This window comes from Balaenoptera acutorostrata, chromosome 1, assembly GCF_949987535.1.
Source record: "Balaenoptera acutorostrata chromosome 1, mBalAcu1.1, whole genome shotgun sequence".
Lineage (NCBI taxonomy): Eukaryota > Metazoa > Chordata > Mammalia > Artiodactyla > Balaenopteridae > Balaenoptera > Balaenoptera acutorostrata.
Window position 1 is genome coordinate 148,685,915 of NC_080064.1, and position 16,561 is coordinate 148,702,475.

The window sequence follows — 16,561 nt, forward strand, 5'->3', positions numbered from 1 at the left end:
GGAGGTTTAATAAAAGCTCACTTTCTTTCATTCTACCTTGAACCTCTGCCAGAAAGTTTCTTTACTAAGTACTTATTTCTTTAGTATGCATTTAGCCCCTTGCTTATATAAGCCATATTATTCAACAAGGTATTACCAGAACCTAGCATAGTGCCTGCATCTATTAGACATCCAGCAAATATGTGTGGAACTATGTATTTCATGTTGTAGGAGAGAGAATTCTCTGCCGCTTAGGATGGCCAGAGAAGACTTCAGGAAAGAGACAGGATTTAAGTGGATCTTGAATAATGTTTGGAAAAATGGTCACCATGTAAGAATAGAGAATGATAGTTAGGAGACCTGCTCATGAAGATGAGCAGTCCACAAAACCTAAACTTCAAATATGGGCAAGAATGATGATCCCTGTAGAGGCTTTAGAGGGGATATTCTTCAAGTCTGACCCAGGAGATATTTAGAGTTCCAAGACAGGGGTGATACATATCCTGGAAGGAGCACAGGGAAAAGTGAGTATTTGGTGGTGGTTTTAGAAATGGAAAAAAGAGGGCTTCCCTGGTGGCGCAGTGGTTAAGAATCTGCCTGCCAATGCAGGGACACAGGTTCATGTCCTGGTCCGGGAAGTTCCCACATGCCATGGAGCAACTAAGCCCGTGCACCACAACTACTGAAGCCCACATGCCTAGAGCCCGTGCTCCGCAACAAGAGAAGCCACCGCAATGAGAAGCCCGCGCACCACAACGAATGCCCAACACAGCCAGAAATAAATAAATTAAATAAATAAATTTAAAAAAAAAAGAAATGGAGAAAGAGTAAAAGTTATCTTTTCCATCTTTTGAAAGTGGTGGAAGACTGGTTCATTAGTCTGTATTCACAATTCTGATATAATAAGACTTAATAAAAGCCAGTTTTTCTTCCATATAGTTTCCTTACTTTGATTTTAACTTTTCAGTTTGGGTTGGAATCATTCCATTGATGTTAATGATATGCCATATATGTATAGAAAGAATCTTTGGACACATTGCTATCTTGTAACTATAGGCTGCAACCTTGTCAGGAGATAGAGTCTTTTTAATAATAGGAAACAGTGCGAAGGCATTGGTGTTCTCTGTCACTGGAGGTGTCAACACGTTGGGGGTCTTAGTTGAGGTGGTGGACAAATGGCTGCAGATATTTCATTGAGTTTTCATCTCCACAGGACTCCTCAACTACAGGTGCAGAGTTATCTCATTGCTAAGGGAAGGCTATGTTTGGCAGGAGTTAAAAGTGCTAAAGACATGGAAACTGTGGATATTGCCAGACGTTTTTCAAGGATGTGGGTCCAGGTGTCCTGATTTTGAAATTTCCTTTTGAGGCTCCCTCCTACCATGTTAGAGGACAATGATTGATTTCTCTGTTTATTCTCATGCTTGATCTAGAAAAGGATGAGGTTGATCTGAGAGCTTCAGATTACTTTTCGACTACTTGCTTAAAAGGACTTTATTCATAAACTCTTTCATTCCCTTATTTCTTTAGTAAAAACAACTCATTTCCATTTCCTTTTTTTTCTGTTAAGATTTAATTTAATTTTTATTTTTTTGGCTGTGTTGGGTCTTTGTTGCTGTGTGCGGGCTTTCTCTAGTTGCGGCGAGCGGGGGCTACTCTTCGTTGCGGTGCGCAGGCTTCTCATTGCGGTGGCTTCTCTTGTTGCGGAGCATGGGCTCTAGGCGCCCCAGCTTCAGCAGTTGTGGCATGCAGTCGCAGTAGTTGTGGCTCACGGGCTCTAGGGCGCAGGCTCAGTAGTTGTGGCGCATGGGCTTAGTTGCTCTGCGGCATGTGGGATCTTCCTGGACTAGGGCTCGAACCCGTGTCCCCTGCATTGGCAGGGGATGTCCCCTTATTTCCATTTCCGATGCCGTACTCCAGAGCTTGTCACCATGCAGAGACCTGCTATACTTGAAATCTTCAATTCAGTTATCCTACTCTTTTGCAACAATGTCTTAGTTTCACCCTCATTTTCTATTCTGTGATCTTGAGAGAACTTGGAATTCCAGGACACTTTTTCTTTATCTTCACCTATCGGGTTTTTCTTTTTTTTCTCCCAATAATTCAACCTTTCCCTCCAGTTGATTCCATGGTTCACATTCTAACCTTTTCTCTTACCAGTAATCTACACCCCAATCTACTCTTACCACTGCCTTGTAAAATTCCAAGCATGGATGAATACCACGTTTCCGGCACAGCACCAGCAAAGTAAACTTCTACTCAATGCCTCCCCAACTTCCTCCTTATTCTTAGAACACTTTAATACTTAATTGGAAGAGGAAATATAGACCATCAAATAAGAGCCCTCTCAACATCTGTGTCTAAGTCTAAAGATTCACCTGCATCCATACTCCATACTCACCTTTCTCTTCTAAAAGAAATGGTGTCCCTCTTTTTTGTTGTTGTTGTTTTTTTTTGGCCATGCCACGCAGCCTGTGGGATCTTATTTCCCTGACCAGGGTTCGAACCTTTGCCCCCTGCACTGGAAATGCAGGGTCTTAACTACTGGATGGCCAGGGAAGTCCCAGCATCCCTCTTTTTAAAGTTCATGTCTTTACTTGAGCTCTCTGCATTTCTATTCCACCTACCCTCTCAAGGGCTTCACCTACTAATGGTTCCATCTCTCTCCTATCACATCCTTTATTCTCTCCTTCCTATCAGCATTAAGCTTGCTTATATCTCTCCTGTCTCAAGAACAACAAAAACTTCTACTCTCATCTTTCTTTCCTACTAAGGACACCTCTTTGAATGCGTCATCCACTCTCACCCCTCCACTTCCCAACAACCACTTAGTCTTCATACTTTTCTATATGGTTTCTGCCTTTACAAGTCTATTACAATAGATTTGTTCTCACTAAGGATTACAGTGATTTCTTGTAGTTAAATTCAATGGATAATTACTATTCCATATAACTTTCTGTAGATTTAACATTGTTCCGCAGTTCTTTGCTCTTGGAATCTTTTCTTTTTCTTTTTTTGTGGCTGCATTGTGTGGCATGCTGATCTTAGTTCCCAGACCAGGGATTGAATCCATGCCCGCTGCATTGGGAGCACGGAGTCTTAACCACTGGAAGTCCCATGGAATCTTTCTTTCCTTGGTGTCTGTCATACTACACTCTCCTGTTGTCTTTTCTTTTTTTCTTTATTTTTCCTTGCTGACTCCTCTTAATCAGTCAGTTTTGCCAGCTTGTCTTCTGTCGTCCATTTCTTAAATGTTGGTATCTCTATGGGCTTTATTCTCAGCTCTCTTTACTGTAGATTCTCTTGCCAGTCAATCTCATTAAGTTCCATGGTTCAGTTTTCCCACCATATGCTGATGACTGCCATATCCTCATGTCTATTCCAGCAGCTCTTCTGAGTAACAGATTCATGCATGCAGCTCCTTTTGGATTTCCAACAGGTACATATCTGCCTTAGTCTTTTCAGGCTACCATAACAAACTACCATTGAATCGCTGGTTTTAAAGAATAGAAATTTATTTTCTCATAGTAGTAGAGGCTAGAAGTCTGAGATCAGCGTGCCAGCATGATTGGATTCTGGTGATGCCATCTTGCCGACTTCTAGAAGGTCACCTTCTCACTGTGTACTCATGTGGTGGGGGTCTGGGGAATCTTTCTCTTCCTTTTCTTATAAGGCCACAGTCCTATCAGATTAGGGTCCTACCATATGTTCTCATTTAACCTTAAATATCTCCACAAAAGCCCTATCTCCAGATACAGCCACCTTGGAGGTTAGAGCTTCAACATCTGAATTTGGGTTGGTGGAGGGAATAATTCAGTCCAAAGCAATGTCCAAGATTGAACTCATCAGCTTCATACTAAAATCAGTTCCATTTTCTGTGTTCCAATTTTAAGGAATTGCACCAGAGACAGTACAATGCAGAAATAAAGAAAACGGGTGCTAGAGCCAGTCTTCCTGGGCTCAAATCCAGATTCTTATCTTTTACTAAAAATTTGCCCTTGGGCCTCATTTTTTTATCCATAAATGGAATTATTATATAGTATCTATCACATAGGAATGTGGTGAGGATTAAATGAGTTGAGATAATCCTTGAAACAGTACCAGGCACATGGATATAATTATCAAAACAGTGCTCAGTAAACATCAACTATTATTATATCATCCACCTAATCGATTAAACCAAATGCCTGCATGTCATCCTTGACCCTTACCTCTCCCTTCTCTCTGGTGTTTACTTAATTTCCAGGATCTACAGTTTCTATCTCCTTAACATTTTGGAACTGATTCACACTCTCCATCCCCTTACCTTTTTTCCCAGGCCAGGAACCACTTCTCTTTTCTAGATTGCTACAATAATATATTAACTAGTCTTTGCTACAATAACATATTAACTGGTCTTCCTTGGCTGACCTCCTTCAAGTCTAGTCTGTCTCCACATCCAGAGTGTTTTTCCAAAAATGCAAATCTCTTCGTATCAGTTCTCTGCCTAAATCCATTAAACGGTTCCCCCCAAATCTTTATAATGGTTTACAGGCTTTTCATGATCTTCCCATGCTTACCTTTATTTATTATTCTCATTTCTGTCCACTCACCAATTCTCACTCCATGTGGTAGCTACACTTTAAATTACTTTATTTACTTTAAGGCTGTGCTTCCCAAGAAGCTTTTTACTTTATAACACACAGAAAATGATAATATGTGCAATGACACACTGGGGTAAACCAACAAGTTTGCTTGTGTCTAGCGGCAATTGGCCTGAGATCTCATCTAGCACCCCCAAGGGTGAGAGAATCAAGATTTAAACATATCTGTAACTCTTTCACAACCTAGCAGCATAACTAAGGCACATTAGCTTGAAAGCTGTGTCTAATTACAGATTACCACACCAGTGCCATGAATTCCACTGTCCCTTCCTAGAGCCACCATAACCAAACATCAAAACTCTTCTAGGGGGACTTCCCTGGTGGGGCAGTGCTTAAGAATCCGCCTGCCAATGCAGGGGACACGGGTTCGAGCCCTGGCCTGGGAAGATCCCACATGCCGTGGAGCAGCTAAGCCCGTGCGCCACAACTACTGAGCCTGCGCTCTAGAGCCTGCAAGCCACGACTACTGAGCCCGTGCGCCACAACTATTGAGGCTGTGCTCTAGAGCCCGCAAGCCACAACTACTGAAGCCCGCGCGCCTAGAGCCGCTGCTCCGCAACAAGAGAAGCCACTGCAATGAGAAGCCAGTGCACCGCAATGAAGAGTAACCCCTCTCGCCACAACTAGAGAAAGCCGCGCACAGCGACGAAGACCCAACACAGCCAAAAATAAAAACAAATAAATAAATAAATTTATTAAAAAAAAAAAAAAAAAACTCTTCTAGGGACCGCATGGCGTTGGCGGCTGCCGGGGGCGGTGGCGGCGGCGGCCTGGGGAGGCGGCGGCGTGGCTCGGCCTGGCGTGGCCTGGCAGGGCGCGGGCGGCGGCGGCTCCAGCACCATGTCCCTGCAGTACGGGGCGGAGCAGACGCCCCTCGCCGGCAGTTACGGCTCGGCGGACTCGTTCCCAAACGACTTCGGCTGCGGCGTGGCGGAGGAAGAAGAGGAGGCGGCAGCCGCGGGCGGCGGGGTTGGGGCGGGGGCCGGACGAGGCTGTGGCCCGGGCGGGCGGGGGGGGGCGCTGACAGCTCCAAGCCTAGGATTCTGCTCGTGGGGCTCAGGCGCAGCGGCAAGTCCTCCATCCAGAAGGTGGTGTTTCATAAAATGTCACCCAACGAGACCCTCTTTTTGGAAAGTACCAACAAGATTTACAAAGATGACATTTCAAATAGCTCCTTTGTGAATTTCCAAATATGGGATTCTCCTGGGCAAATGGACTTTTTCGACCCTACTTTTGACTACGAGATGACCTTCAGGGGAACGGGAGCTTTGATATGTGTCATTGATGCACAGGATGACTACACGGAGGCTTTAACAAGACTTCACATTACTGTTTCTAAAGCCTGCAAAGTTAACCCAGACATGAATTTTGAGGTTTTTATTCACAAAGTTGATGGTCTGTCTGATGATCACAAAATAGAAACACAGAGGGACATTCATCAAAGGGCCAATGACGACCTTGCAGATGCTGGGCTAGAAAAACTCCACCTTAGCTTTTATTTGACTAGTATCTATGACCATTCAATATTTGAAGCCTTTAGTAAGGTGGTGCGGAAACTTATCCCACAACTACCGACCTTGGAAAATCTATTAAATATCTTTATATCAAATTCCGGTATTTAAAAGCTTTTCCCTTCGATGTCGTCAGCAAAATCTACATTGCAACAGACAGTTCTCCTGTGGATATGCAGTCGTATGAACTTTGCTGTGACATGATTGATGTTGTAATTGATGTGTCTTGTATATATGGGTTAAAGGAAGATGGAAGTGGAAGTGCTTATGACAAAGAATCTATGGCCATCATCAACCTGAATAACACAACGGTCCTGTATTTAAAGGAGGTGACTAAATTTTTGGCACTGGTCTGCATCCTTAGGGAAGAAAGTTTTGAACGAAAAGGTTTAATAGACTACAACTTTCATTGTTTCCGAAAAGCTATTCATGAGGTTTTTGAGGTGGGTGTGACTTCTCACAGGAGCTGTGGTCACCAGACCAGTGCCCCCAGCCTGAAAGCGTTGACACACAACGGCACGCCGCGAAATGCCATCTAGCCTGAATGCCGGTGGTCGGGGTCTGTGCCAGCTTATTCTTCACTCCAGGGTCAGAGGCCACGTGCTACAGGACATGGAAGTTGCCACTTGTGGGAATCTGGTGCCTGTTGCACTAGAGACAAGGGGTAGAGTTTCTCATTTGGATGAAAACCCCTTCAACCAGTGGTGTGCAACTGAAGCTACTATTTCTTTTTTTAAAAAAAATGGCAAAAAAGAATTTTGTAGACCACAGACCTCAAGTGTCTTTCTCCTCTTGGGGGTCCTACTTTAAGTAGTTGGGATATTTTGGACCTGGAGATAACATCACTTACCCATCCTTACCAGAGAATGTTTCTGTCAATTACCAGTTGAAAATAATAGAAAGAACTGAGTTTTTATATGCTTCGCTTAGATTTTCATTTGAGTAGTCTCTGAAAATCCTGCCTTGCTTAAGTTCTAACACTGCCTCTCAGATTTCAGTTTTGGACCTTGCACACCTCAGACCTTCTAAATGCATTTGCTTGCTAACTCAGAAGACACATGGTCTGACTGCAGCAAAGGACATTCCTGTATTTGTTTCTGAAGAAATGAAAAAATTTTATGCTGCATCAAGTCAAGAGCAAGGCTCAACAGTGGCCGCTGCATTAGTTCCCTCCGAAAAGTTGAAGAACAAACTTTAAAACAGAAGAAAATTTTTGCACCTGTGTTTTGGGTACCAGATATCTGGGTTCTTGCTCCCACGTTAGATAAATGATTCTGATCATTGTAACAAAGGGAATTTTTTAAAAAATTTGTTTTCCCCTTAATCTCCTCCTCTTAGGAGGGAAACTCATTATGTCACTGAATTATGTAGCTCACTTTTCTTTAAACTTGATACCAGCCCCCACATTCCTCTTATTCTAAGCTATCGAGATCCTTTAAGAATTGCTGTTTTGTTGATCCTGAATGACCCTAAGGCGCTGGTGGGCTGCCCACTGGGACTTGAAGAGAGCACATGGCATCACGACATATCGTTAAACATACTTCGTCTTCAGTATTCTGACGCCAAGTGTCAACTGTGGTACTTTCTTCACCTAGGATATTAATTCATAATTGTTTCTTTTTATTGACGGTTGATACCCTTTTCCATTGACTTAAACTTACACGTTATTTTTACTCCACATGCCCAGTAGTCATATATTCCAAAGCCACTGGACCACTTGAGTACATAAGTGCCACTGTTTAATGAAATATGTATATTCAGGTCTGTAAACCTAACCGTGTGACTTGCAGTGCTTCCTGCAGATGATTCTGACTGTTGAGTATTTACATGGACCATGGTGATATCCAAAAAAAAAAAAATGCTTTTATATTTATAGATTATTTCATTGAACTATATAAAATGGGTATCAATAAATGTATTTACTCCAGAAAAAAAAAAAAGAAACTCTTCTAAAGTGCAAACTAATCCTTCACATCCCACTTTAATTTATTTTTATTTACTTATTTTTGGCTGTGTTGGGTCTTCGTTTCTGTGCAAGGGCTTTCTCTAGTTGTGGCAAGCGGGGGCCACTCTTCATCGCGGTGCGCGGGCCTCTCACTATCACGGCCTCTCTTGTTGCGGAGCACAGGCTCCAGACGCGCAGGTTCAGTAGTTGTGGCTCACGGGCCTAGTTGCTCCGCGGCATGTGGGATCTTCCCAGACCAGGGCACGAACCCGTGTCCCCTGCATTGGCAGGCGGATTCTCAACCACTGCGCCACCAGGGAAGCCCCGACACATCCCACTTTAGAGGGCACTTCCTCTAAGAGTCTTCACTTACCTTTCATGCCTGTTTCTTCTGTTTGTTTGTTTTTTGTTTTGTTTTGTTTTTCCTGTGTGCTCCATATAGCAGCTATGTGTCCCCTTTCATTGCTTATATAAAAACATGTTCCTGAGGAACTTTCCACATATATTGATAATACAATAATAGATAAATGCTTAGGATCTAGTGGGAACATAGAAAACTCTGCAGGGAGTTTATATGAATCCAATAGTAATATAAAATTAATTCTCAACATTGCTTAAAAATCCTGACCAATGCTGTTACTTCCTGTACTTAATTAATTAGGTAGATTCTTCATTGACATAATAAAACAAACACTTTTTAAACAGTAAACCAACTCCCTTTTTAGCCAATGCAATTGCCTACCTTAGGTACCAGTATAAACAAGCAAGACAATTGCTTCCCTGAAATAAGGAAGATGTAGTTCCAGCTAAGCCTGGCTTTTGGCAGCAGCATTAGAGTGAATCTAACTAAAAGGTAGATATTTACATTGTAGGTTCATTTTGGGGCGAAAATTTAAATGCTCTCAAGCATCAGAATCTCTATATGCAAAAGTTGGGCTTCCCTGGTGGCGCAGCGGTTAAGAATCTGCCTGCCAATGCAGGGGACACGGGTTCGAGCCCTGGTCCGGGAAAATCCCACATGCCGCGGAGCAACTAAGCCCGTGCGCCACAACTACTGAGCCTGTGCTCTAGAGCCTGTGAGCCACAACTACTGAACTTGCTCACCTAGAGCCCGTGCTCTGCAACAAGAGAAGCCACCACAATGAGAAGCCCGTGCACCACAATGAAGAGTAGTCCCCGCTCTCCTCAGCTAGAGAAAGCCTGTGCAGCAAGAAAGACACAACACAGCAAATATAAATAAATAAATTAATTTTTAAAAAAAGAATCTCTATATACAAAGGTAAATTCTACTATCATCTTCCAGAAGCAGTTGTGTCTTAAATGCATAATTCCTTTACCCTTTTGGATTCTTGACTCAAGCCAATTTCAAACTCTGAATAACTGAGAATTAACTTGACATTTTAACATCTCTATTCTTGGAAATAACAATGGTTCCACTAATTCCAAAGTGCTTTTTAAAGATAACTCAGTCTATTTAACATTTCATGTCTTGTTACATCATTGGGACTAATAATATAAATACAGAAACATAAATTAATCTCCGTTATTCCTTTAAGCTAATTTATCTGATTTTGAATTACAACCTATTTTTTTTAACATCTTTACTGGAGTATAATTGCTTTACAATGGTGTGTTAGTTTCTGCTTTATAACAAAGTGAATCAGTTATACATATACATATATCCCCATATATCTTCCCTCTTGCATCTCCCTCCTCCCCACCCTCCCTATCCCACCCTTCTAGGTAGTCACAAAGCACCGAGCTGATCTCCCTGTGCTATGCGGCTGCTTCCAACTAGCTATCTATTTTACATTTGGTAGTGTATATATGTCCATGCCACTCTCTCACTTTGTCCCAGCTTACCCTTCCCCCTCCCCATATCCTCAAGTCTGTTCTCTAGTAGGTCTGCGTCTTTATTCCCATCTTGCCCCTAGGTTCTTCATGACCTTTTTTTTTCTTAGATTCCATATATGTGTGTTAGCATACGGTATTTGTTTTTCTCTTTCTGACTTACTTCACTCTGTATGACAGACTCTAGGTCCATCCACCTCACTACAAATAACTCAATTTCATTTCTTTTTATGGCTGAGTAATATTCCATTGTATATATGTGCCACATCTTCTTTAACCATTCATCTGTTGATGGACACTTGCTTCTATGTGCTGGCTATTGTAAATAGAGCTGCAATGAACATTTTGGTACATGTCTCTTTTTGAATTATGGTTTTCTCAGGGTATATGCCCAGTAGTGGGATTGCTGGGTCGTATGGTAGTTCTATTTTTAGTTTTTTAAGGAACCTCCATACTGTTCTCCATAGTGGCTGTATCAATTTACATTCCCACCAGCAGTGCAAGAGGGTTCCCTTTTCTCCACACCCTCTCCAGCATTTGTTGTTTGTAGATTTTTTGATGATGGCCATTCTGACCAGTGTGAGATGATATCTCTTTGTAGTTTTGATTTGCATTTCTCTAATGATTGATGATGTTGAGCATTCTTTCATGTGTTTGTTGGCAATCTGTATATCTTCTTTGGAGAAATGTCTATTTAGGTCTTCTGCCCATTTTTGGATTGGGTTGTTTGTTTTTTTGATATTGACCTGCATGAGCTGCTTGTAAATTTTGGAGATTAATCATTTGCCAGTTGCTTCATTTGCAAATATTTTCTCCCATTCTGAAGGTTGTCTTTTCATCTTGTTTATGGTTTCCTTTGCTGTGCAAAAGCTTTTAAGTTTCATTAGGTCCCATTTGTTTATTTTTGTTTTTATTTCCATTTCTCTAGGAGGTGGGTCAAAAGGATCTTGCTGTCATTTATGTCATAGAGTGTTCTGCCTACATTTTCCTCTAAGAGTTTAATAGTGTCTGGCCTTACATTTAGGTCCTTAATCCATTTTGAGTTTATTTTTGTGTATGGTGTTAGGGAGTGTTCTAATTTCATTCTTTTACATGTAGCTGTCCTGTTTTCCCAGCACCACTTATTGAAGAGGCTGTCTTTTCTCCATTGTATATTCTTGCCTCCTTTATCAAAGATAAGGTGACCATATGTGCATGGGTTTATCTCTGGACTTTCTATCCTGTTCCATTGAACTATATTTCTGTTTATGTGCCAGTACCATGCTCTCTTGATTACTGTAGCTTTGTAGTATAGTCTGAAGCCCAGGAGCCTGATTCCTCCAGCTCTGTTTTTCTTTCTCAAGATTGCTTTGGCTATTTGGGGTCTTTTGTGTTTCCATACAAATTGTGAAATGTTTTGTTCTAGTACTGTGAAAAATGCCACTGGTAGTTTGATAGGGATTGCATTGAATCTGTAGATTGTTTTGGGTAGTATAGTCATTTTCACAATGTTGATTCTTCCAATCCAAGAACATGGTATATCTCTCCATCTATTTGTATCATCTTTAATTTCTTTCATCAGTGTCTTATAATTTTCTGCATACAGATCTTTTGTCTCCTTAGGTAGGTTTATTCCTAGATATTTTATTCTTTTTGCTGCAATGGTAAACGGGAGTGTTTTCTCAATTTCACTTTCAGATTTTTCATCCTTAGAGTATAGGAATGCAAGAGATTTCTGTGCATTAATTTTGTATCCTGCTACTTTACCAAATTCATTGATTAGTTCTAGTAGTTTTCTGGTAGCATCTTTAGGATTCTCTATATATAGTATCATGTGATCTGCAAAGAGTGACAGCTTTAGTTCTTCTTTTCCGATTTGGATTCCTTTTATTTCTTTTTCTTCTCTGAATGCTGTGGCTAAAACTTCCAAAACTATGTTGAATAATAGTGGTGAGAGTGGGCAACCTTGAAAGCAGATACAGCCTTGAACCCTCATGAGGCAAGCAGTTGAAATTGAGATGCCTGCATATAAGCAGGACACTGCAAAGACTACCTCCTCAATGAGAAAGGGTAGAGAGCACTAGATAGGAAAAAAACACACATGTGAATTGTAGACTTGTGGTTTGTGATTGCATAGTTATGGAACACAGATGGTGTGGTAATATCTTAGCTGAAAAGTAGTAAAAACTGGTTCCAGAACAGAAAAACAAGAAAAAAATTGCCACATTTCAAAAACTAGGGGGTACCTTGGATTCCTTAGAAAACAAACCTTACTGAAGACGATTTCACAATAAAAGTAACAAACCACAGATTTGTGACTAAAGGAGTCAAGCTTCATCTATCTCGAAACACTGCCTTCTTAGAGTCCTTTCTTCTAATTGTATGGACAGGAATGAGAGTGGAGAAAGTATATCTGCTCTTAATTGCCTTGGACTGGGACTGACACATAAGTTTTACTTTATATTCCATTGGTAAGAATTCGTCATATGACACCACCTCGATACTTGGGAGTACCATGGTCTAGCAGTGTGCCCAGGAGAATGTAACAGTTTTGTGAACATATAGTAATTATCTTTGCCACATTGTCCTATCAAATAGATTAGTAAGAGCTATTGATTCTGCCTTGGATATCAGTAACTATCCTCTTCTCCTTCCCAATGTCTTTAAGCTTGTTTAGGGTATCACCATCTTTCACTTGGAATACTGCAATAACCTCTTGCCTTGTCTTCCTATGACCTGTTTCTCCCTACCACTGTTAGAATACTTTGGCTGTAAATAATACTGGCTTTAGGTAACTTAGGAAAAATTGGGAAATTACTATACAGGGCTATTTATCATCTTATGAACTCCAGAAGCAATAATAAATGTAGGTGCAGGAAAGTCTTGGAAAAAGAGATTGAAAGGGTATCGACTGCAACCAATGGTCAGGTATCCACAGTTGGCCTTTAGCTTATTTGGCCTCTCTTTAAGAGAAATTTTTTTTTTTCTCCCAATCCACCTGGGGTTTCCTATCTTAATGCTGCAAAATATTCAGTGTCTTTTCCTCCAGTATGATACCATTCATAGACAGCTTTGGCATGGAAGTATTTTTTTAATACCTGTCTTCTATCTACAAGGGCTAGGACCAATCTAAGTCATCTATCTCTTTTTATCTCCCACATCCTAACTTGATGTTTTATACAATCCAGGCAGAGTGATTGTTCAATAAATATTCAACAAATCATTGAATGACCAACAGCATTATGCCATTTTATTCCACTCTGAGCATATTGTTAACCACCTCTGATCTTATGAGTTCTTGCACTGATTCAGACTAGTGAGCCTTTCATCCTTCAATAAAAATTTCTCATGATAAGTCTCTAAAAAGAAGGACAACTTCTTGATCCTTTATTTTCTTATCTTACCTGGCTGTGGCACTATAAATTGCCTACATTATGTCCTGTGTTTGACCCCATGGGAAAGTTCTGTGTATTTGTCATTCTTGTAGATCTCTGTTAACTTGGAGCTTACAAAGTACTTTTGCACCACACATTAACTATTTTGACTCAAAATTTTCTCATAAAAAAAAAGGTATTAATAAAATTTAGCTTAGTAGATAATTGTATAGTGTCTTAAGAACTATTTTACATGTATTAATGTGTTTGTTTGGTTGGTTTTTCTTTTCTTTTTTTTTTGGTTTTACAAAACAATCCCATTAGTAACTAGGGATGGAACTAGTATTTTCCCCAAATCATTTTCCCATTAGTGTTATCTCAAAGCTCAAATCTGATAACTGATTTTGTTATCAAATCCCACATGATAACGCTGTCCCACACAGCATTTAGTGAAACAGTTCTCTTGGAAGCAAAAACAAATGTCATCAAGAAAAAATGGATTGTAGTGCGCCCCTGGCGGTCGTTGAAAAATGGCGACTGTCGCTGAGCTGAAGGCCTTTTTAAAAGACACCTTGGAAAAAAAGAGGAGCATTACGGCATTTAAAAGCAAGGATTCACACACAGACCTACTAGAGAATGGACTTGAGGATATGGGGAGGGGGTGGGGTGAGATGTGACAGGGTAAGAGAGTGTCATGGACATATATACACTACCAAATGTAAAATAGATAGCTAGTGGGAAGCAGCCGCATAGCACAGGGAGATCAGCTCAGTGCTTTGTGACCACCTAGAGGGGTGGGATGGGGAGGGTGGGAGGGAGGGAGATGCAAGAGGGAAGAGATATGGGAACATATTGTTTATGTATAACTGATTCACTTTGTTATAAAGCAGAAGCTAACACACCATTGTAAGGCAATTATACTTCAATAAAGATGTTTAAAAAAAAAAGAAAACTATAATATATGATTGAAAAAAAAAAGAAAGCAAGGATTCAAACTGAAGTTTTCAATACCCTTGATGATGAAAGTGAACCCCGACCATCATTGTCTCATGAAAACCTTCTAATTAATGAATTAATTCGAGAGTATCTGGAATTCAACAAATATAAGTATACAGCGTGTGTCCTCACAGCAGAATCTGGTCAACCCGTAGTTCCATCGGACAGTTTCTCATCCGTGAACTAAAATCATTTGAACTAGGGTTCAAATCCCAGCTCTACCTTTTACTACCTCTGTGACCTTGGACAACTTACTTAAATTCTCTATGCTTTAGTTTCTTCATGTATTAAAATTGGGACCACGGTAGTACACACCTCGGGAATTCCCTGGCAGTCCAGTGGTTAGAACTCCGAGCTTCCACTGCAGGGGGCATTGCTTCCATCCCTGGTTGGGGAACTAAGATCCCTGCAAGCCTCCTGGTGCGGGAAAAAAAAAAAAAAAAAAAAAAATAGTACCCACCTCATAGAATTCTTGTGTAGAATAAATGAGCTAACGCCTGTAAAATGCTCAGTAAAGTTGTTAACTGAAAATTTCTTCTTGTTAGAGGATACACTCAAGATTTTTTCCAGGGTTGAGTACTCATTATAATAGTTAAACCTGACCAATTTTGTTGTTTTCTTTGCAGTTGGCAGTCGATATGTGTGTATTTAAATAAACTCCAATGTTTTCAAATAAATTTATCATTTTTATTGTTGACATTTACTAAACTCCAGTTAAAGTTATTGACCATACTCTAAGCAAAAAGAAGCAGCAGAAAGAAACCACCAATGACTAAACTAGCATTCCATATATAGTTACTCACCCCTCACTAGGAGGCAGGTCTTTGTTTCTAGAAACTGACATTTTCTTATTCTTGAAACTAATATTTTGGTCTTAGGGGTATCAGATAGATGCTGGTTGCTGTATCCCAGATTCATTCAAACTACTCCAGATCTGGTGCTTTTGTTCTTTTACAATCCCCTGCAATGTGCCAGGTAGGTGAACAGATATCTGTTGCTATGAGGGATTAAATATAGACAGATGATAGACAGATACATAGATAGATAGATAGATAGATGATAGATAGATAGATAGATAGATAGATAGATAGATAGAGATAGATTATCAGCTGTTATTGGACTAAGCTATTTATGCCAGTTAAATGTACTTCCCCTTTCCAAAATAGCTTTCCAACCAAAAATATAAATATAAAATTTCTATTTGAGCCTATGTTTTATTTATCTGGAGTACTGCAATACTGTAGTACACACCTATTTATGTACAGCTGCTGCTTTGGAGGAAGTAATCCTTCCAGATTCAGGTCAATGTAAATTATATTTTCAGTTATGCCAATTACTTTTGAAACAAAATCTTCCCTTCTATTATTCTTCCTCCGTTTTCCACTTCCACTTTCCCTCCTTCCTTCCCTCAATCTCCACTCCAGTCACACTGACCTCCTTCCTGTTCCTGGAACACACCAGACATGCCCCCTTAGTTGTCTGTTTGGCTAACTCCCTCACTTCTTTTATTTTTTTAATTTTAAAATTTTTTTTCTGAGATTTTTAATAATAATTTAGGGAAAGACTTTTTTTTAGCATCTTTATTGGAGTATAATTGCTTCACAATGTTGTGTTAGTTTCTGCTGTATAACAAAGTGAATCGGCTATACGTATACATATATGCCCTCCCTCACTTCTTTTAAATACGTATACATACGTCCCCTCCTTCACTTCTTTCAAATCTTCACTCAAATCTTTATGATTAAGTTCATTTGCGATTACCCTGAGGATACTTTTAAATTTTATTTATTTATTTATTTATTTTATTTTAATTTTTGGCTGTGTTGGGTCTTCGTTTCTGTGCGAGGGCTTTCTCGAGTTGCAGCAAGCGGGGGCCACTCTTCATCGCGGTGCGCGGGCCCCTCACTGTCGCGGCTTCTCTTGTTGCAGAGCACAGGCTCCAGACGCGCAGGCTCAGTAGTTGTGGCTCACGGGCCTAGTTGCTCCGCGGCATGTGGGATCCTCCCAGACTAGGGCTCGAACCCGTGTCCCCTGCATTGGCAAGTAGACTCTCAACCACTGCGCCATCAGGGAAGCCCTGCATACTTTTAAAAATTGCAACCTCCTACATCACACTCCGGATCATCCTTCTTCCACTCAGTTAAAAAATTTTTCCATATCGCTAATTATCTTGTAAAATATATATATAGTTATTATCTATCTCTCCCCACTGAAATGAAAGCTCTACAAGAGCAGAGTAGGGGTCTTTGTTTTGCTCACTGCTGCATCCCAAGAAACTAGAAC

General features: G+C 40.5%; 1 pseudogene; it reads left to right on the top strand.

The window, feature by feature from the left end:
• Nucleotides 1-5,462: 5,462 nt before the first annotated feature.
• LOC103012384 (ras-related GTP-binding protein C-like) lies at nucleotides 5,463-7,106 on the top strand (annotated as a pseudogene).
• Nucleotides 7,107-16,561: the final 9,455 nt, after the last annotated feature.